Raw genomic sequence first — 22,406 nt, 5'->3', positions numbered from 1 at the left:
GGCTAGAGAGTGGGCTGGGTTGTCAGGAGAGCCCAGGCAGAGGGGACAGGCAGTGGGGAGCCATGGAGGGGTTTAGACAGAGAGTGGCATGTGAGTGTGCTTCAGAATTATAGCTGTGGCAGAAGCAGATCAGAGTGAGGTGCCTGGGGGGCCATAGCTTGTCCAAGGGGACCCTCACTCTAGCCTCTGGAAAGTCTCTGACATTGCAATTGATTTTTTATGTGGATTGAACCTGTTTTTTTCAACTGAGTAGGGGTCTGAGGCTTTGCCTAGCACTTTTCTGGGCGCTTCGAGGATATAGAAGGAAAGAGAGTATGACTTTTGACCTCAGGGGCCTTTCACCCCAGTTGGGCTCCAGGCTGACCCAGAAGCCATTGGGGAAGAATGAGCCGAAGGGCCGGGCCTGCCTTTGTCCCACCACACAGGAATAAGTCCTGGCTGCTGCTGCTGATGATGTGGGGTCATCATCTTAAGAGAGGCACGTGAAGATGTGAAAGCCAAAGGGAAGGCGTGGAGTGAGAGAGGAGAGAGCTCAGAACAGCCCTCTAAGCAACACCCACGTCTAGGAGGAAGCTGAGCTGCCCGCAGTCAGGGAGGAGAGCTGGGACGCCTGGGTGTCCAGCAGCTGAGGCCAGAAAGTGTGTCAAGGAGGAGGAAGTGTCAGCAGCGCCAGGCCCAGTCCATAGCCCACGTGCGATGTGGGAGGAAGGGTGTCCGCTAGATTTGGCAACAAGGAGGTCAGAGGTGGCTGTCAGAGGCCAGCTTCGGTGGCCTGGAGGGGACCACAGTCAGACGGAGGGAGGTGGGAGGTGAGGAAGTGGGAAACACTTGTGTAGACACCCCCAGGTGAGAGATTTGGCTGTGAAAGAAAGGCGGGGGTGGGACCACAGCCGGATGGGGTCAGGAGGCCAAGAAAGGGATGCTTTCCAGAAGAGGCTGAGCTTGTGGCAGCACTGTTGACCGGGAGCCAGGAGAGAGGGAGGGAGCTTGGGGACACAGCCGATAGGGGCTGATGGAAGGAGTGGTCTCCAAGGGTCAAGGAAACTGCTGTAGTGGAGAAAGGGAGGAGGGGAGGAGGGTGGAAGGCAGCCGTGGGTGCAGCCGTCGGTCTGCAGGTTGAGTGGTGGGACCTGAGGGCCTCTGGAGTCCTGCTGCGGAGGGTGCTGAGTCTGGGTGGCTGGGCCTGTGCGGCGGTCACGGTGGGCCTCAGCGGTGCTGCTGTTTCCTTCTCCCGCTCCAGCTCACCCCTCACCCTCCTCCTCTGCCTCTCCTGCCCCCGCCTCACATCCTGGAGAGAAATGGGAAAGTGGAAGGGCCTTCACTTGGTGGCCCTCGGCCTCACGGTGCTGGCGACACTGGCAGAGATGGAGAGGGGAAGCAAGGAAGCCCCGAGCAGGCCACTGCCTGGGAGGAGGAGGCCAGAGGTGTGATGTTAGCCTGGGGGGCGGGGTGAGAGCCAGGGTGGGAGTCAGGAAGCCGACAGTGTGGGGAGCAAGGAGAGCGCCTGGGTTTGCCGCACGCAGGCTCAAGCAGGCTGGAGGAAGGCACTTTTGCTGTGGAGGTTTGGAAAAAGGCACAGAAAAGAATTTCTCCAGAGGTCCGTGGGCCCCGTGGGTCCGAGGTGCAGCCAGCGTCCTCTGCAGGGAGTCTTCAGTGAGTGAGAAGTGAGGGGGATGATAAGGGACAGGCTGGCCTTTCATCTGGGATTGACATCTGCCATGCAAAATGTCACAGAACGATGATGTGGTGGAAATGGTGGCCAGATGGGTGTTGTCCTCAGTGGTTGGTCACAGAGCACCCGGGGAATTGCCAGAGGGTGTCACTGCATCCCCCAGCAGATGGAGCACCCGTCCTCCTGCCCACCTTCCTTCTCCCTTCTCCAGAATGAGGCCTCTCTCCTCCAACAGGTGTCCCATTGGGACAAAACCATCCCCATGTGCAGGGGGCGGGGCTGGGCCTCGGGTGAGCAGGCTGGAGTCTGCCCTCCGGCTTTAGCTGTTTCTGTATCCACCTTCCATGGTACAGTCTCAGCCCCCTAGGTGCTGGGTCGCCAAGCCCCTTGCTCCCCCTAGGAAAGAGCTGCTCTGATCCCCACTGGCGATCCAGTTCCTGTCTTATTCTCTTCATAGTATACGCTGGGGTGAGGAAGCTGAGATCGGGGCGAGGACAAAGGTAGGGAGACTCATTTAGTTTTCGTGAAAGTTCTACTCTCGTAGAGTACTTCTGGGGGCTTGGGTGGGCTCCAGGAAGACAGAGGCAGGCAGGCCTGTTGGAGAAGGTTGTGCAGTGTGTATACTGCTCAAAGGCACCTGGACGGGACTGGGTCAAGTGGGACCTGAAACCCACCCTGGGTCCATGGTCAAGCCCTGGTGTGGGCTGTGTGTGCCCAGAGGGGGAGCCTTTTCTAATTCACACAAAGGCGTTGTATAGGCTGGCTGGCTCCTCCAAGGTGTGAGTGTGTGCCTGAGAAGCTCCACACACCGGTCCCCAGCCAGGTGGGTCAGGGGGACCTCCAGGACAGAGTCTTATAATAAGAACCTTCTGGTAATGTGCATATGCGGCTCCACAGGTGAGAGGAGGGCTGGGAATGGGAGGATTTCCAATTTCTAGGTCCCTTGGAGAGGGCAGTGTGGAGGGTGGAGTGGGGTTAGGGTGAGGCAGGAGCCCGCATTGGGGAGGACCCGGGAGAGTGGACACGTGGCCAGGCTAAGAGGAGTGAGCACAGCAGAGGTGACCGCACTGGCTGGGGAGGACTGGGCCTGGCTCCTGCACTCCTGGGAAGCCTTTAGCAAGTCGCTTTTCCTCCCTGTGCCTCAGTTTCCTCATCTGACAAATCTAGAGGGATGAAGTAGACCAGGCAATGACAGGCATTTAGTCGCAGGACTCAGAGTTGTGTCTGCAGCTTCGACATGTCCTGGGGTCTGGGCTTGAATTCCGGTCACCCTCCCTCCCGCCTGCCCACCATCTTCGCTCTTTCCTGAAAGGAAAGGAAATAAACCAGAAAGGGATCTGCCTCCTTTGCAGGGAGGGGGTTCCGTTTCCATCAGCCCCCAGGGGAGCTAGAGGAACAGGAAAATTACAGTATCAGCGTGGAAATTACAATCGGAGGCGTCTGATCCACCAGGGAGGGTGACTCGTTCCTCTTTTTTTATTTTTAGTCGCTATTATGTTGGCAAGGAGGCCTGTGCTCATTAACCTGTATTGCCAGAGCAGGCACTGCGAAACCACTGGTGAATAAACCTGCCCCAGCTGCCCCCTCTGCTCCCATCAGTTATTTATAGCCTGCCTTCCCTCTGGTGAATTAATTAACTTGTACTTGAGGCCTCGGACACTATTGTGTTTAGTTGGGTGTCTGTGTGGAGGCCAGTGCTGGAAGCGGGTACCTGGAGTGGAGTAGGCTGGAAGGCGGGCTGCTGACTGCCCCCAGCCCCGCTGTCCATCTCCCTCACTCCAGCTCTGAGCTCCCCTGCAAGCCACTCCCATGCCTGGCAGAGGAGGATCAAGGGGTCACTTGAACCCCAGCTTCACCGCTTAGAGCCTTGGATCTTTGGGATTTTACAAGCCAGTTTGACAATGTACTGGGACAGAAAAAAAAAAAAAAGGTACATCCTTTCCTCTCAGCAGGAGAGCAAGGGCCCAAGATGTAAGGCTCCAGAATTCTCTGGGCCAGAGCAATGCAAACTGAGAGCGGCATCCCACAGGCAGGGGCGCCCTGGAAGGCTGGGAGGAGAGACGAGGCTGGGGGACACTCCCAGCAAAGGCAGGGAGAAGGGAGATGCATCAGCTTGGACTTCGATTTGGTGAGAGATGGCCAGGACCTCAGGCCCCGCCTTCTCACTTCACAGATGGGGAAACAGAGGTCTGTGAGAGGCAGCATCTTTTCATCCATTAATTAATTAATTAATTAATTAATTTCTTCATTCGATAACCTTTGTAAACTCCCCAGTCTGTGGATGAATGCTGACCTAGATTGTCCCTGCCCTTGTCACAAACCTTTTTTGTTTCCCTGTATAGTAGGGAGCCGGTGTCTAACCAGTGAGGATAATGTCCACCGATGGGTCACCTCTGTATTGCCGGAAGCACCTAGCCCAATGCTGGCCACATGGTAAGATTCAGTTACCGCTTGGGGACTTCCTTGCCTCAGGCTTCCTAAGGAGACAAGGACTACAAGCAATGCCAGCCACCACCTCCCCCAACTCCCCATCAGCATCTCCAGGGCTGCCCTAAACACACGCGGTCCATATAGAAATGGCATCCTGGCCTTGCAACATCCATGCCAGTCTCCTAGGAGATCCTATCTCCTCCCCACAGATGGCCTCTCCTGTATCCCAGAGCCCCCTCCCCTGTCCAGGCTAGATCCCAGCTTCTGACCCCAGTGCAGACTTCTGGACATGGGCACACCCAGGGGTCATCTCTGATCACTGCTCACAAGCCCTTCCCAAGCCTAAGGCCGCAGACACCCACTGTCCAGATTCTTAACCACCTGCTCCCAAAGCAGGCAGCTGACCAGGCGCTGGTCACATGGAGGGGCTGCTCTTGGAGTCACATGTCTCCTGACAGAAGTAGACATTCTGCTTCCTTTCTCCCCCAGCAGTGCTGACTGCTAGAGGAAGCGGATTGAAAAGGACTGAGCATTGGACTTCACCCATGAAATTCATTTACTGAAGCGCATTTACTCTTCGGGCGTCTTTGCACCACTGCTCACCAGGTGCTCATAACCAGCAAGTGCCGGGCAGCGTGATTGTTGCTCTGGTGCTCCGTCCTGCACGCCAGAAGTGGCCTCCCAGGTAGGCTTGTGGCCCAGCCCTCTGCGCCAGCCTGGAAAGTTAGGAGGTCGGACTCCCACTCTCTCTCAGCACCTTGAATGACCTTGCTGAGTATCGATAATGAGTTCTCATCAGCACTAGTGATAATATGAAAATCACTATAATTAGAGCTGGCAGGTTGGCCTTGCTCTGCATTAGAGATGATATGAATTGCTTATAGGGAAATTCCACACCCCCACGTCCCACCCCACCTACCTGGATCTCTCCAACTCTCCAGTCTCCCCTGGGCCCCCGGGAACGAGGCCGAAGTTCTCTGGTCACAGCTTTGCGCCCAAAAATTACCTCCTTATGCCTGCAATTTTCCATTTGCACCTTCAAAATAGAGTGCAACTGGCTAATTGCCATGGCAATTAGGTAATTGCAGGTGCAATTAACATCTCTCCAGCAAAGCAGGGGAGAGGGAGAGGAGAAGAGAGAAACACAGAGAGGAAGTGCAGGAACCTGCAAGACAGACCAAGAGGTTGCAAGATAAAAACCTAGGGGATGGGGAGAGAAAGCAAGAGTGGGTGGGCAGGAAGAGAGGCTAGGACGGCTAGAAAGAGGAAAGGTGTGTACAGAAAAATACATCAATAAGGCCCAGCACCTATCTTGGAGGAGCTGATGGCCTAGAGATGAGAGGGAGGCCCAGAGCAGAGCAGGAAGGCCGATGAGTAGTCCAGCCTGGTGGCCTCTGGGGGTCTTTCCCAGGGAAGGTGGTGCCTGAGCTGAACCTGGAGAAGGGCTTCTATAGGTGGGCAGAGGGAGGCGGGAGTCCTGGTGGTTATACCAGCATGAACAAAGGTCTGGAGGTGTGCCAGCCCAAGTATGCCCCATAGGACTTCCTGCCACAATGGAAATGTTCCAGACCTGCACTTCCCAGGCTGGTAGCCACCAGCCACGTGTGGCTGCTGAGGACTCAAAATGTGGCCAGTGCTACTGAGGAACTGGATTTTTAATTTCATTTAACCTTAAGTTGAAATTTAAACAGTCACATATACTCATGTATTGATCCACACTGACCACAAGAGGAATGGGAATGGGGCCTGGATGCCAGGGTAAGGCCCCGTAGCAGCTGCCCTCCTCCTAGCCCAGGGCACTGGGCAGGTGGCATCAGGTACCAGCGCCCGGTCAGCTGCCTGCTTTGGGAGCAGGTGTTTGTGAGTCTGGATAGTGAGTGTCTGGGGCCTTGGGCTTGGGAGGGGCTTGTGAGCAGTGATGAGAGATGACCCCTGGGCAGGACGGAGGAGAGGTTGAGAAGAATGAGTGGGGACACAACACATTTGGAAGAAGACTTGTTCACCATGAGGAGATGGTTGGGGATCATGGCAAGTTCAGGATCGAAGCCCCTGTCCCTGCCCTCCCTTCCCTCAGTCCCCTTGTCTCTGTACAGGTGTCTTCTTTCTGATGTCTCATTTGGAGAAGGCTCACTCTCTCCACGGTTTGAGAGCAGGAGAAGACTGTGCCTCTTCCTGTCCCTCCAGCACCAGTGTCCCTAGGCCCAGCCCTAACCCAGCAGCCCAACTGTCTTTACAGCAAAACAAGCTTCGGTAAGGTCACGTGGACCCAGGGCAGCCACACACACTCACACATATCCACACTCAAACATACAAATACACATGGTCACACCATCACCCCAGACACACTCATGCAAGCACACACATTCACACTCAAATATGAGTGCACAGCCTCACAGACACCACACACACACACACACACACACACACACACACACACACACGAGTGCTTGGGGCAGTGTTTACAAAGCTCCGGAGGGGCCGGGAGGCTCCCACCCTGTGCAGGCTGTTGAAGGTGTGGATCACCATCAGCACCAGCGACATTCAAGGACAGAGCCCAGAGACCTGCTGCAGGGGTGCGTTCACTGGGGCCCCTTTGCCTTTCTCACCTTTTGGCTGAAAAGGCTCTGGCCAGGCCCGGACTGTGAACACCAGGCTATGTTTGGGGAGGGGTGTGGCTCCAGGACTGTGCTGCGGTGCACCCTGCCTCCCCTCTGCCATCTCATCACCCTCTCTCCCTGCCTCCTGCCCCACTGCTGCTTTTCACGCTCTGCCTGCCTGACATCTTTCTGTCTCCTCTCTCTTCCTCGTTCCCACTCTCTCCTCCCTCCCCTCACTTGGGTCCTTCTGAGTCTCCTTCCCTCACAGTGTCTGGTTCTCTTTCCTGTTCTAGAACCAGACTTTCCAACCTGTGAAACTCCGACCCTAGGGCTACCACATGGGACTTCTGGAACATTCTCTCCTTTGCTGATGTTGAGGCCCGGCTGTGAAAGCCCCCAGGACCTGAGAACATGAGTCCCTGGACTGCAGCAGCAGAATGAATGTGGTCAGTGTCCCGGCCAGCAGAGGGGACAGCAGGCCTTGTGGGAGACAGAGAGTGAAGACCCTTCACGCAATCCATCGTCTGAGTGTGCACATATGCGCCTGTGTGTGTGTGTGTGTGTGCACTCTCACACACACATATGCACATAAACTCTCCACCCTGGGGACTAGAGGGAATTGTGTGGGTAACTCACTGGAAGACCTTGAGCAAGTCACCCCCCACCTCCAGGTTGCAGATTCCTTTCTCTGAAACAAAGATCATTGTCTGGTCCTCGTGTGCAGGGTCCCTGGGAAGGGCCAGGGAGATGCTCCCCAGAGCAGCTTGGCTTTGGTTGGACTGAATAGATTTTACTGGAAAGCAAGGCACTGTGGCTAAAACACAATGCATGGTCACAGAGTTTCCCTCCCTCCCTGGAATCCTATAATGCAATGAGTCCCTCCTGGTCTTTTCCCCGGACTTCCGGTCTGCGCTACCCAGTGCTTGACACAGGCCTGGGCATAAAGGAGTGGGGCATCCAGAGGAGGCTTGGAGGTAGCCTGTGGGTTGTCTGTCTGCCCTCTCGTGGTTGGTATTGCTCAGGTCCCAACAGAATGTGGGAGTTACAAGCCCAAGGACCTGCACCAGGATACAGAAATGGGGAGGCAGCAGGTGGGGCAGGAAGAACATGGCTTCACACACTCAGCCCCAAACCCACCTGCCTCGCAGCCAGGCAGCGGTACTGAGCCCACCTCTCACACCCCATTCTCAAGCTGCACATCCTCATTTTGTGGCTACAGCCTTGCACATGCGCACACACACACCTCCAAGTTAAGGCAACCCTCCATGTTGATTTCAACTTGATTTCACCTGTATAACTGCCAGGCACAAAATGCATAGCATGGAGCTGTCCTTCAGAAGCTCTTTTGAATTCCCCCAAGGAAAATCCACTGGATGGGGAGTGGGGGTGGCACATAGGACAGAAGAAACACAGAAATCCAGTCTGTTTAAGGAGAGAAGGAATTTATTAAAGGATTTTCAGTTGAGCCCATGGTCTGTCTCCATGAGGACTAGAGACCTAAACATGAAAGCCACACCACCAGGACCCAATCCTAAAGCCACCTGCAGGGCTGGCCACAGGGTCACCGCAGTCCTTTCAGCCAGCACTCTTTCTACCATGGACACTGGGCACTGGGTGCCACCCTGACCCCTCCCACAGCTGCCCCTAGGAGAGGGGGCCCAGCAGCTGGCACTCCTTCTGGACAGGGGCCTCACAGCAACGGCTTCTTTAGACTCCTAACTTCAGGCTGAGGTCCCCCGTGGGCACATCTGCTAGGCAGAGCCAGGGTCACATGACTGCTCTGGCTGCAGAGGAGCAGGAAAATAAGGAAGTGGCCGCTGCCTTAGAAGGCAAGGACTCACATGTGAGGAATTCCCAGACAGAGGGAAGAACAGGTAGCCAGAAAGATGGACAAATGGCCTAGGATGGCCTGGGCCCTCTGCAGAGTCTGACCTGCTCTAACCACTCACCTCTCCTGCCCCTCACTGAGGACCCAATCTGGTTGCCACCCTCGTCCCTTCTCCCTGGTTTCCAGAGCCTCCAACCTCGTGAGCTGGCCCAGCCAAGCCCACTGCCTTTGGGGCCCCAAGGGCACAGCAGGCCTCCAGGGCTGGCGAGGCGGGGGCGTCAGCAAACCACAGGCTGTGCCTTTCCGGTGACATTTGGCTCAGGCTGGGCTTGAGGTCGGCTTCAGACTCAGCGAGAGAAACACACACCACCCCGCAAGCTTCCTCTAAAAAAGGCTCCGAGAGGAGCGGACTGCATCTTGCGCAGGCAGAAGAGTCTGGGGCAGAGCAAGGAATGCCCAACTTCTGACTACCATGCTGTCTACCTGTCACAGCAGCAGTGGCAGCTGATGCCCACCAAGTACTTGCCACGTGCCTGGCACTGGGCCAAGCATGCAACTCTTAACGTCTTGGCAACACCTCTGTGAGTTAGGAGCCATTGTCTCCACGTTACAGATAAGGAAACAGGCAAAGAAAGGTTAAATAACTCATGTGGGGTCACAGGCTGTTGAGCGGCAGAACCAGGATTTGGACCCAGTCTGGTCCAGAGCCCTTCACCATTTTGTTACATGGCTCTTTGGTTTGTTTATCCTCTCTGTGACTCTGAGTCCCAGGTGGCCAAGGGGCGTGGCGTGGTGGAGGAGCACCCAGCTCATGTTTGGTGACTTAGGGTTTCCACCCCACTCTGCTTTCCCTTGGCTGTGGGCCCTGGGCAGTTAGTTAACGTCTCTGAGACTTAGTTTTTCTCACCTGCAATGTAGAACGATGAGGTCTACCTGCAGGAAGTCTGTGGGAGCAATGAAGTTGTGGGTGCCTGCCGCCTGGCAGGTGCTCAGGAAATGCAGGACCAAAAGCGCTCGAGCCTGAGCCGCTCAGACGGCCCCTGGGTAAGAAAGCTCTGCAGCTCCCGCCGCCACCCAGCAATACCTGAGTCTCAGACGCCCAGTAAGATGGGAGACCACAAGCCCAGCCTCCTCCTCACCATGGAGCCATCCTTGCCAGGCCATATGACCAGCTCCCTGCGCTGGGTCTCACCAAAGCCACTTTGGGCCCCTGTCCCCATGTGTCCTATGTCACCACCCAGTCCCTCCTGTCATGAGGAAGCGGCCACATGCCCTCCTCACCCTGGGCCTTGGGGCCCTCAGGACCAGCTCTTCCTTTGAAAAGAGGAAGATGGAAGAAGGCAATTCTTAGCCTCACCAGGAAAATACAGCCTGTCTCTTTCCTGTTGGAATGAAGAATGTCTAAATTGGGTGGGTGGAGGAGGGATTGTAGGGGGAGGGGGAATACTGAATAGGGGAATCCTCAGGTCAGGAAAAACCATTTTGGCTGGGCATGGTGGCTCATCCATGTAATCCCAGAACTTTGGGAGGCTGAGGCAGGAGGACTGCTTGAGCCCAGGGGTTCGAGATCAGCCTGGGCAACATAGCAAGACCTCTTCTCTTAAAAAAAGAAAAAAAATTATTGGAAAAAATCTCTTACACCTAGGAGGGCAACGAATCTTTTCTCTTGCACTCCTCTCTCCGGAGCTGTGGTGGCTGCCTCCCTGAAACACTGTTGAGTCTGTCCTGACTTAGGGAGAAAGAGCACTGTGATTGATTAGCAATGTCTGCCTTGGGCAGGGGATGAGACACACATAGTATGTATTTGGCATCCTGGATCTAAATATCTGCCCATGAGGCCTGAAACTCATTGTCTTCCAGTCCTTCCTCCTTTGCCCTCAAGTTCCTTAAAGCAATCTCTTGTCACCTAAGACAGTGCCCAAACAGAACTCTTCCATAGCCTCCACCCATTGCATGGCTCTTTGGTTTCCCAGGTATTTCTCCCAGATGATGAAAGCCTAGACCAGTGGTTCTCAACCGGGAGACGGTTGCCACCCAGGTGACGTTTGATGATGTCTAAAGACATTTCTGGTTGTCAAAACTGGAAGGGTGGGGGTGGGATGCTTCTACAGGTATCTAGTGGGTGGAGGCTAAGGATGCAGTCAAGCATCCCATAATGGTCGGGGAAACCTCCTACAGCAGTTGAATTTGGTTCAAACTGTCAGGAATGCTCATGTTGAAAAACCCAGGTCTAGAGAATATACTGATGTCTTGACCCCACTGGAATGCTCTGGTTCCGACCCCAGCACCCCTAACCCTCCAAGCTGGGATCAACCTCTCCCTCCCACTCATAACTTTTTGCATCGCTGAGACCCCTGGGTTCCTCGGCATGGTTTACAAATCCTTTCAGGATCTCCTTCCACCCCAGATCTCATCTTTCACCCAAGTGTTCTTCTACCACTTGCTCTTCTCTGCACCGACCCTTTCCATCAGTTTAGCAAACTTCTACTCATCCTTTAAAACTCAGATTAGACATCACCTTCTCCAGGAAGCCTTCCCTGTTTCTTTCTCTAAGAGGACCAATGTAACCAGTCATGCCCTCTGTGATACTTCTAGATCTTGCAAAACCCTCTGCTACCGTACGTCACCCTGCGTTGCATTTTGTGTTATTTATTTAAATAACCACCTTCTTCATATGATTATCAACTTTGTGAAAGCAGGGACTGGGTTTTGTTCACTTCCTATTCCAGCCTGGCACCTTCTGAGGCTCAGTCAGTAGCTCACCCCATCCTGCTCCTTGGCTGCTGGTCCAGCCTTGCCTCAGCATCATCCATGACTCACCCTGTTGGATTCTCACAGCAGAGTGGTTAGGGGTGGGAGGTGTTCAAATCCAGCTCCTGCAACTCACTAGCTGAGGGACCTAGGGCAAGATGCTTTACCTGTCTGTGTTTCATCTGTGAAGTGGGGGTAATGATACTTATGACATAGTCATGAGGATTAAATGGCCTAATAGATGGAAGGAGCTTAGAACCATGCCGGACACACAATAGGGGTTCAAACAGAGTTACTGCTGGTCATCAGATAGGATTCTGTACCCACGCCATAACCCTGCCTCGGGTGCCCACCGTGCCCTGTATTTTCATGGACGCATCATCTCGGAACCATGACTGCCTTCCGTTATGCCCCACCACCTGTTTGCCGTCACTGATGTCCTCCTGGGGCCTGGGGCCAAATGCTCTGGGCTTCCTAGACTGTGCTGATCCCCTTCTCAGCCAGCTGCTGTCCTCCCTGCGCTCCAGCAGGCCCAGACTCCTTGGTCCTCCATCTGACCAGAGACCTTTTAGAAGCTGATATGCTTTGGATGTGTCCCCTCCAAATCTCATGTTGAAATGTGATCCCTAGTGTTGGAGGTGGGGGTCTGGTGGGAGGTGTTTGGGTCAGATTGGTGGGGGGGATTCCTCATGAATGGTTTGGTGCCCTCCTCACGGTAATGAGTGAGGTTTTCCTCTGAGTCCACGTGAGATCTGGTTGTTTAAAAAGAGTGTGGTGGGGGCCGGGCGCGGTGGCTCACGCCTGTAATCCCAGCACTTTGGGAGGCCGAGGTGGGTGGATCACGAGATCAAGAGATCGAGACCATCCTGGTCAACATGGGGAAACCCCGTCTCTACTAAAAATACAAAAAAATTAGCTGGGCATGGTGGCGCATGCCTGTAATCCCAACTACTCAGGAGGCTGAGGCAGGAGAATTGCCTGAACCCAGGAGGCGGAGGTTGCGGTGAGCCGAGATCGCACCATTGCACTCCAGCCTGGGTAAGAAGAGCGAAACTCCATCTCAAAAAAAAAAAAAAAAAGAGTGTGGTGGTTCACACCTGTAATCCCAGCACTTTGGGAGGCCAAGGAGGGCGGATCACAAGGTCAGGAGATCAAGACCATCCTGGCCAACATGGCGAAACTCTGTCTCTACTAAAAGTACAAATATTAGCTGGGTATGGTGGCACATGCCTGTAGTTCCAGCTACTTGGGAGGCTGAGGCAGGAAAATCGCTTGAATCGGGAGGCGGAGGTTGCGGTTGCAGGGAGCCAAGATTGTGCCACTGCATTCCAGCCTGGCAACAGATCAAGACTCCGTCTCAAAAAAAAAAAAAAAAAAAGAGTGTGGGACCTCCCCCCAGTCCCCAGCCCCCACCACTTTCTCATCATGTGATGCACTGGCCCACCTTGACCTTTGGCCATGATTGAAAGCTTCCTGCGGCCTCACCAGGAACAGATGTTGGCACCATGCTTCCCGTACAGCCTGCAGAACCATGAGTCAATTAAAGCTCTCTTCTTTATAAATTACCTTTATAGCAACTCAAAAATGGACCAAGGCAGAAGCCTTGCAGTGCCTAGAAAAGAGTCAAGCCTGTTAGACTACTCGGGAAGTCCTTGCTGGGTGAAGGACTGACTGATGGGTTTTGTCAAGTGGGAGCCAAGGGCTGCAGGGGAGGGGAGAATACGCTGCTGCGGCGGGAGGCGGTAGGCAGGAGGTGAGAGGCAGGCCTCTTTAGAAAGCAGGGGCTGTTTCCAGGCTGGCTGATTGGTCTTGACAAGCAGGATTGAGGCAGAGCAGCTCTATTGTCCTCTGCACTTTAAAAGGCCAGCGCCCCTCCCAGAATCTTTCCTTGGAGACCTGCTAAAATAATACATTTAGACCTGCCAAAGCCAATCGCTTCCGTCTGTCAGGCTCCCTGTAAATAGCACTTCTTAGCAGAGCTCAGCGAAAATACGATTCCAAACAGCATGGGGGCAATCATACATCAATCGAAGAAAAACATTTTTCCCCTTCCCTTCCACCAACCCCCATAATTGCATTTTAAAACCGTTCCTGTGTTTCTGGGAGAGACACCACGGTACCTGTTGCTTTTTAACTCGGAGCCGAGCGGCGCGGCAAAATGAGGCTAAACACAGCAAAGTTATTTTGATTTATTTCCTAACGTCGGAATTTGGAGCTTGCTGCGGGGATTCAGCCACGAGAAGACAAACTGATGAAAATGTATTTTTCCCTGTCGTTACTCTTTTAAATAGATGGGTGTTTTATTCTTCCTTTTTGCCACTTTGCTGTGCTAGACTGAGCTTTATGGCATCCTGGCATGCTGTCGCTTTGCTTCTCCCATCGGAAGAGGCCGCCCCGCCCTGGGATTCTCTCCTCCCTGATGCAGAGCTACAAGACCCTGGTGAAGAGTTTTGCCTTTGGGTCTGGCATTGCCCTCTAAAGGGGCCAGTCTTTGAGCGTGGAAGGGATGTACCAAACCTCATGGGGCATGAGACTGTAGCATTCTTTTTTCTCTGGATGAGAATCAGGGTGGAACGAGGGGAGAGAGTTATTAAGGAGGCAGAAGAACAGAAAAGAAAGAGAAGGTGGGTTTGAAGACAACCATTTGCCATCGGCCAAATAGAACTTGCCAAACGCTGGATTTGACACCTGATGCCACTTCTGGTTAGCAGCCGGGAGGTAGCCTCAGTAGATCCCCACCTGCAGAGAGGTATTCAGTGTAACCTGCATCCCTGCCCCGTCTCAGCCCATCCTCCAAATTCTGGCAAACTCCTGAGTACTGGGTGGGTCCAGTCCCCCAGGCCCCTCTGCCTCTAGGCTCCCATGGCGAAGGCAGCCCTTCTTTGGGCTGCAGGGGAGGCATGATGTGGATGATGGGGTGTCTGGGAGTTGCCCTGGGGACCATGCCCTCCCTCCAGCTGCCTCTCCACCCGCCCTCAGCTGCTTGCTGGGACAGCTCCACATTCTCTTCCCTCAGCTCTGCAGAGCAGCCTCATTGCTGTGAAAAGTTTCCCTGCTACCCCAAACACATCCATGGAGTTTTCTTAACAGAGATTATTCCCACTCTGTGTGGGAGTGAAATGAGTTCCTGCACAGACCTAGCCCAGAGCCCCGGCCTTGTGAGGCCACATAAGAGCTGCAGAACCTCAGCTCTGCCTCCATGTCCTCGCTTTGGGGAGGCAGCCCCGTGGGTGCTTGGAAGTGAAGAGGGCCGGGAAGGGGCATAGGGACTTGGGGCGGGACTTTCCCCAGGGAAATGCCCTCAGCTTTCCATAGCCTCCCATCCCCCTGAGTGGTCTCCTGCCACAGCTGGGCCGGGGTCACCACTGATGACTTGTGTGGCTTTCTTTCCTCTTGCAGACTCAGCCTGTGCTGAAGCCAGCTGGGGGCATCTCTGGCCCCATGTGTGCTACTGAGCTTGAGGCTTTCTTTAAGGCTGAGCAGAGGACAAGTCCTCCTCCTGGGGAAAATGGCTGGGGAGGGCGCTGTTCTGGGAGTTATCTAACTATGCCACTCCTATGTGTGTGACTTTGGGACAACCAAAAAACACCCCTGAGCGGCAGCTTCCTCTCCGGCCAATTTCTGCATTGACTGTGATCCTAGTGCCTGGCTCAGCTCAGATGTCCCTTGGCATCGTCACCTCTCACGCAAGGGGGTGCTGGGCCCTGCTGCCCATCCCCAAGTGTCCCAACCCTGCGACATTGGTGGAGAGGGCATTGTGATGTCCCTGTGCAGATGGGAACTGCTGAAGTCTGAGAGGCTAAGCGGCACAGCTCCCACAGAACCTGCGGGGTGGACCCTAGCCTTCCAAATCCCAGGCTGTCTCCGCACACCTGCATGGAGAAGGACATGCCATACAGCCTGGCAGAGCGGTTTGCCAGCTGGGCTCCAGGGAGGCCCACAGGGTTGCCACAGAGACGCTGTTATCAACAGCTAAGGCAGGTCTGTGCAGGCAGCACCAACCACAGTGCCCCAGAGCTCCCCTGCCGTGGCCCAGGGGCCCCAGGATTCCAGTGCCAGAGGGCCCTGAGTAGCAAGGCAGGTTAGGCTGCTTGCATTCATGCCCCTCCCTTTGCCCCTTGAAAACCTGTGAACCCAAACCAGTTGCCCCACTGACCCTGTACCTTAGCAGTGATGCAGTGCGCCATGCTGCCTCGCAGGGTGCGGTGAGGGTTAAATAAGTAATCTCAGTGAAACACTTAGAACCATGCCCACACATAAGAAGAACGCAGGAAACTTAAGCTAGGATTTCTAGGCCTATTCCCTCTGCAGCCCAGAGAGGATAAGGACCCAACACAGAACCATGCATCCTGGCTGTCACAGAAACCCCCTTTCCTCTGTATCATGTATTTAAAATAAATCTGGCTGGGCGCAGTGGCTCAAGTCTGTAATCCCAGCATTTTGGGAGGCCGAGGCAGGTGGATCACGAGGTCAGGAGTTCGAGACCAGCCTGACCAACATGGTGAAACCTTGTCTCTACTAAAAATATAAAAATTAGCTGGACGTGGTAGCACACACCTGTAATCCCAGCTACTCAGGTGGCTGAGGCAGGAGAATTGCCTGAACCTGGGAGGCGGAGGTTGCAGTGAGCCAAGATTGTGCCACTGCACTCCAGTCTGGGTGACAGAGCGAGACTTTGTCTCAAAAATAAATAAATAAATAAATAAAATAAATGTTTGCTCATGCTGCTCCCAATCCCCTGAAACGGCCTTCCCCCTCCAGTCCCTAAAAGACTGTTCTGACCCAAAAGCCAGGCTGGCAGCATTCAGGAAGCCATCGCAAGCCACAGGCCCACACTTGTGCAGCCTGTCTCTCCCACTGGCTGGAGTTCCATTAAAGCCCCGCAGTTTCTGTCTTCCTGGTCAGTTCCCCATTTCTTGATCTCAGCCTCTCCTCTTCTCTGAGGCTGTGAGTGCCCATTGAGAGCTGGGCAGACTCTACCTGCAAGCTCCTGGCCCTCCCCTCTTCTAGGTGAGCTCATGTGAGACTTGGATGTGGAGGTCCTCTGTAAACATGCTGAGGGAGGAAGCTTATCAGGTCATAGTGTTGCAGAATATTCAGGAGACCAGAGAGATCGACGGGTGAAACAGGAGGACTTTAAAAAGGTGGCCACCGGCTCAGCGGATTAGCATCCCAAGGCTGAGCAAAGGACAGAGAAAGTTGGGTACTTTTTATACATGCGGGATGACGTAGCAGCTAACAGGTTTACAGAAGCCAGAACAAAGAACAGTTCATTAATTTGTAACATGTCTTGTGATGTACATTACATTTGAAAAATAGCATTTTTGAGAAACACATTGCACATTCTTTGGGTGTTACCTTGCCCTGTGACCTTGCAGCTGGTCAGCAAGAAAAACAGGAGTTTTGAGATGCCTGGGAACTTTGCTGAGAACATGGGGAGAATAGATAAGGTAGGTTTTACAGGGAGCTGGTTAATTTTAAGCAGAGTTGGGGGTTAGGTTTGATATTGAACACAACACAGTAAACCTTATTTTGCAGCAATTACAGATGACTATTATTATTTAATTTCCCTCTTAGTAGTTCCCGCCCCCAAGCGCCTCACCTGTGAAATGGAGGTGAAATCGTAGCTGCTAGTTAAGGGACCTCACCATACGCAAAGCCCTGGGCTTTTCGGTCCTGTTTTATCCTTACAGCCTTACTTTTTGAGGCAAGGAAACAGGCTCCAGGGAGCTGTGTGACTTGCCCAAGGTCACACAGAAAGTTGCAGAGCAGAGTCTTCTAGATCTCGGGACTTGCCTGACCCACAGTCAGACTCTGAGTCAGCATCGCTCACTCAGTCAGCTGGTGCCAGAACCATCCAACCCTGCCACGCTCCCTGAGGGCCGGTGCCAGGCCCAGCTCCCCGACCGTCTTCTCCACCCATGCTCAATGAGTGAATGATTGAGCCAGTGACAGAATTACGTTGTCGACTTCATGAATGTGCTTCTAAAAGAATCAGACATCTTTCAAACACCAGGTACCTGGTGCACTGAGAGCAAGAAACCGAGGGAGCCGAGGCCAGCGGGGTGCAGCTTTGCCACCGTCACCAGAAGCAGGCCCAGAAGCCTCTCTGCAGCTCTCCAGCCTGTGTGGGACTTCCAGGACTTGAAGAGGGTGATTTATTTTCCTAGCAGGGCAGGAGGCTGTGGGGGCCAGCCTGAGGGAGGGCTGGGCAACTGCACCCTGTTGCCTCTCCTGAGATAAGTTGGAGAGGAGCAGGTCTTTACAGCCCCAGCTTCCAAAGGCTTCTGGAAAATAAGATGACGGTCTGGCTGAGGCTGGGTCTGATTCCCTCTCCTTTGCTAGAAACAGTCCAGACAGAGGGCAGCCCTTGAACTTGGGGTGGGGAGGGTGTGTTTCTTCACCTGCGCTGACGCAGCTCTCCATCCCTCTCGCTTGCCCGGCTCCTTGGGAAGAGGTGGGGGATGCTGGCGGGGAGTCCTCACAGGGCTTCTCTGATGAGAGGCTCATTCTGGCCACCTGGGCCCTGCTGAGAGGAGAGTGGCTTCCCCCTGGGATTGCAAGCAAGTCGGCTTCAGTGCAGTCCCCACTCAGGGGAGGCCTGCAGGCTGTGGAAATGATGAAGCCATTCCCTTGTGATGACACGGCCGCCTCCCACGCTGGGTACCACAGAGGGGCAGAGCCGGGTGAGACCTAGGAGGCCTTCTAGAACAGGGACCAGAGGCCCCATGAGAAGAATCGCTGTGCGCTGGAAGACAGAGAGTTAGCGGCCGCCCTGGGTTGTGTGTGAGACCTGGACAGACAGCAACTGCCATGTAAGTGCCTGTGACTGGGAAGATGTGGCCCAGGGAGGCACGAGGCCTTACACGAGCATGGGCAGTGCCGGCGTTCACTCAGCCCCGCCCAAGCAGGGGAGCGACGGTCCATTTGGACTGTTTCTTCAGAGGTTTGGGGGAATTTTGTTTCCGGTTTTGGAAAGGCCTCGCCTGAAGGCATGAATGAAGAACCAGGGAAGTATGACAGGAAAATCCACCTTGAGCTGGGCGCTGTCAGCTCTGGGTCCAGTCCTGGTGGACCCTCCCTTGCTCAGTGACTTGATCCCATTCCCAAGCCTCTCTGTCTCCTTATCTGTGAGGCGCCGAAAATAATCCCACGGCACCAGCTTCCCAAGAGGGCCAGGGAAGATCCAGTACATGAAAACAATCAGTTACGAGCCCACACACAGAAGGGGCTGATTGCGCACGCATGCCCACAGCAGGATGCGTTTGGCCTCTGAGAAGGGCCTTGCTTGTATTGGCAAGGAAGAGGGCATATGACCAGGCAGCATTGATGGAACACTGCCAGGTGCCAGAGTGTGCAGACGGAGTCCCCTCATCCAGTGTTATCTGTAACAACCCTCCAGGATGGGTTCCACTACATCCATTTCCAGGTCAACCATCAGAAACCCAGAGAGGTTAAAGGACCTGCTGATGGTCATCCAGCTGGTCTGAGTGGAGGAGCAGGAAGTTCAGCGGAGGCCAGTCTGCTTCTGCAGCCACCACCCTCCACGATATTCAGGCTCTGAAGGGGAGGCGTATAAGAGGGAGAGCCTGGGAGGGGCAGGTGAAGACCCAGACCGGAAACCAGGTACTGTAGTCAACTGGGGGCTCTGGGGAGCCTCCCACCAGATGACCCTGAGCTTCCCATTTCTAGGAGGGAAGAATGGTCACCACATCTGTTAGGCCTCATGAGCTGTCGGGAGGATTAACTCGTATCTTAAAACTGAGTCTAGGCCGGGTGCCGTGGCTCACCCCTGAAGTCCCAGCACTTTGGGAGGCCAAGGAGGGCAGATTGTGAGGTCAGGAGATTGAGATCATCCTTGGCCAACATGGTGAAACCCTGTCTCTACTAAAAGTACAAAAATTAGCTGAGCGTGGTGGCGCATGCCTGTAGTCCCAGCTACTCAGGAGGCTGAGGCAGGAGAATCGCTGGAACCTGGGAGGTGGAGGTTGCAGTGGGCCGAGTTCATGCCATTGCACTCCAGCCTGGGTGACAGAGCAAGACTCTGTCTCAAAAAAAAAATTGAGTCCAAGCTTCGCACAGTGCCAGTATCGTAGCCAATGAGGTTTATCCGAGGAGCAATTATTGCTAATTGAAAACTTTTCCCAATACTCCGCCATGACAACTTGAAATATAGTCAGCATTGGCAATTTTTGACAGTCTCTACGGAGGCTGGATTAAAAAAAAAAAAAACTGAGTCTAAATCTGTAAATTGTAATCGTCCTTATTTCAATAGCAAATCAGTCACTGAAATCATTTAAAGGCTATTGAAACTATTGAAATGAACTGAAATGATTTATCTGCCCTGGCAAGGCTGCACCTTGGCCAGCCCAGGGCACAGGGACCACTTTAGGATCTAAGAAAAGCACCTGCCAGGAGATGGGTCTCACAATCCTCCCCGTCAGGAGCCCACCTCCCTCCCTCTCACTGTGACTGCAACCTGCCTCCACCCTCTCTGGGACTGTGTGGTTGGGGTTTTCAGCCTGAGCCTGCTGTGTCCTGGGTGGCCTCCCCCTCAGACCTGACGCCTCTGCAAACCTGCTTCCAGCAGCTCTGCCCTCAAGCAGGCAGAGACCTTGCATGTGGGTGGAGTCCGGGGAAGGGCTTGGTGGGCGAAGAGGGTTGGGGCTATCACTGAAGCCAGGCATGGGGAAGGTGGAGCTTCTGTTTGGTTTAAAGGAATCCTGGAAGTGTTTTCTTGAGCAGACGAGGGGAGGTAGGGACAGGAATTCCAGGAAGCAGCAATGGTTGGAACATAGATAGAAATGTGGGAATGAGACAGGAAGGATGGAGAAACCAGCTTGGCCTAAAAGATCAAAGGGTGACACACAGGTCATGAAAGGTCTAGAATCCACAGCTGAACTTAGACTGGCCATGGAGCCAGTGAGGAGGCGGACAGAGCCTCTCAGGCAGGTCATGGGTGGACAAAGGAACTCCGTCCTGCCTCTGTGACTGCTCTGTGATTCTGGAGAAAGCAGAGCTAGAGGGGAGGCAGAGATTCCCTTCAAACCTTCCCCAGCTCCCCCACCAGATGCAGCCTGCCACCATGTGACACTGTGGCTCCTCCTTGGGACCCCTCAGTGTGGCTTCTGTGGTCTGCCTTTCAGCAGCAACACAGCCAGCCACATGCAGCCCACCAGAGGCCACCCTCCAGCGACCCATGTGAAGGTGGCCTCCGCACAGAGAGGGCCCATGCAAATGAGCACGGAACAAGTGACGTGGGTACCTGGGTGGAAAGGTTTCCTTTCCCGGGCCCCCAATGTTGGGAGTGGGTGGTAGGAGGTGGGCTGAAGCTTGAGGTCATGTCGACCCAAATCCCAGCTCTGGGCCTTCCTCCCTCAAACCAGGTGCCCTGGGCAAGTGACTTCTCCCTGAACCCTGGTTTCCTCACCTGTAAACAGAGGAGCGTGAAAGGCCTGGCTCTCAGCAGGTCTTCCCTGTGCATTTCACTGACTTCTTTGCTATAACCTGGGAAACCTGACATTTACACAGAGGGGCAGGAATGTGAATACCGGCAGGCCCAGGGGGGTGACATGGGACACAGCACAGGCCTGCATATGGGACAGTGGGCAGAGGTCTCTGCAGACCACCCGATATGGAGACTAAACACATCCTAGCCTGGTTTCTTTGACTTCTAAAACCGTGTGTGGCCAACAGGCACGTGCCAGCCCAAGGCTGCTGGTGGAAGTCCCTGCTTTCCTCCTTGTGAGATTCCAAGGAAAATCTGACAGGTTTTGACAAGGAGAAAGCCCTGAATAGACAAGACAATGTCCTCTCCTCCACTCACCTCCCCCATCTGGCTGGCATAGAGGGAGGAAAGGACTTGGGGAGCCCCAACTAGGGATACTAGCAACGGCACTCTCCCGGGGCTTCCTCACCTCCCTGCCTGGGGCCTTCACCTGCCCTTCTTGAGGTCTTCACCTCCTGGCGAACGTCACCTCTGTCTCCTGTCTACTCTGAGTCAGGCTGCCTGATTTCAAATGCCAGCTCCTTCTCTGTGCCTCAGATTCCTCGTCTATGAAATGGGGCTAGTGAGCATTTCTCCCTGTCATTTGGCTGAGAAGGGAAAATCAGCTAACCTCTGTAAAGCACCCAGATGGTACTTGAACGAGACCTGATGGTGAGGCAAGTTGGTTATTTTTATTCAGATACTCCCACCCCCAGCAAAAAGCCTAGTGCCTTTGTACCCTTCTTAGCGCCCTCCCAGAGACCTCAGCAGATAAATGCTGGTCTCAGTGAACAGCAAGCAAGGACTGGCTCTGAGTCAAAATAAGTTAAAGAGGAAATACGTGGGTGAGGACGTGAATCTTATGATCCCTGAGCATTGTCACCCTGGCGCCCCGGAAATAACCCCCTCACCTGCTTCCCCAGTAGATCTGACTGCCCCAGGCCCCTGCTGCTAAAAAGCATGGCCCTCTGGAAGCTCACACTCCCTAGAAAGCGGACACATCAGAGGTTCAGGAGGAGGCAGCTCAGAGCAGTCATCCACACGAAGCTACCTTTCACCCAGGACCTTTGTGGCCAGCAAGTCAAAGACAAAATATTATTGTTCCCATTTTGCACATGAGGAAACTGAGGCCCAGAGTAGCTCACACGTCCCCTGTGTACACACACGCCCCCTGTGTACGCACATGATGAAATCCTAGGGTTGGCTGTGCCGGTCAGAGGGAAGAGCAGATGTAGTTGGGCAGGGGCTCCCAGTGGCTCTCCCAGAGGCGCTGATTCCTCTTCCTGCCAGCCCCACACTCGGGCACCTGTCCTTGCACCCTCAGCAGCAGAGCGTGCTATACTTTTGATCTTTTCTATCTGATGGCTCAAAGAGGATGTCTTTTTTTGTGAGACAGGGTTTCTCTCCCATTGCCCAGGCTGCAGTGCAATGACACGACCTCAGCTCACTGCAACCTCTGCCTTCCAGGCTCACACGATTCTCCTGCCTCAGCCCCTGGAGTAGCTGGGACTACTGGCACATGCCTCTGTACCCAGCTAATTTTTGTATTTTTTTATAGAGATCTGCCTGCCTTGGCCTCCCAAAGTGCTGTGATTACAGGCGTGAACCACCACACTCGGCCTAAAAGAGGATCTTTTACTG

The 22,406-nt window shown here is 54.1% G+C and overlaps 1 non-coding gene across 1 annotated transcript; it reads left to right on the top strand.

Moving 5' to 3' along the window:
- The first annotated feature begins 19,348 nt into the window (after positions 1-19,348).
- On the top strand, positions 19,349-19,489 carry LOC135277502 (U4 spliceosomal RNA). The gene has a single exon (XR_010345109.1). It is a non-coding gene; the product is annotated as a U4 spliceosomal RNA (small nuclear RNA).
- The last annotated feature ends 2,917 nt before the right edge of the window (positions 19,490-22,406 follow it).

The sequence above is a fragment of the Aotus nancymaae genome, unplaced genomic scaffold (assembly GCF_030222135.1).
Source record: "Aotus nancymaae isolate 86718 unplaced genomic scaffold, 86718_ANA_hifiasm-v0.15.2.pri h1tg000003l, whole genome shotgun sequence".
Taxonomy (NCBI): domain Eukaryota; kingdom Metazoa; phylum Chordata; class Mammalia; order Primates; family Aotidae; genus Aotus; species Aotus nancymaae.
This window is presented reverse-complemented; position numbering and strand designations above follow the sequence as displayed.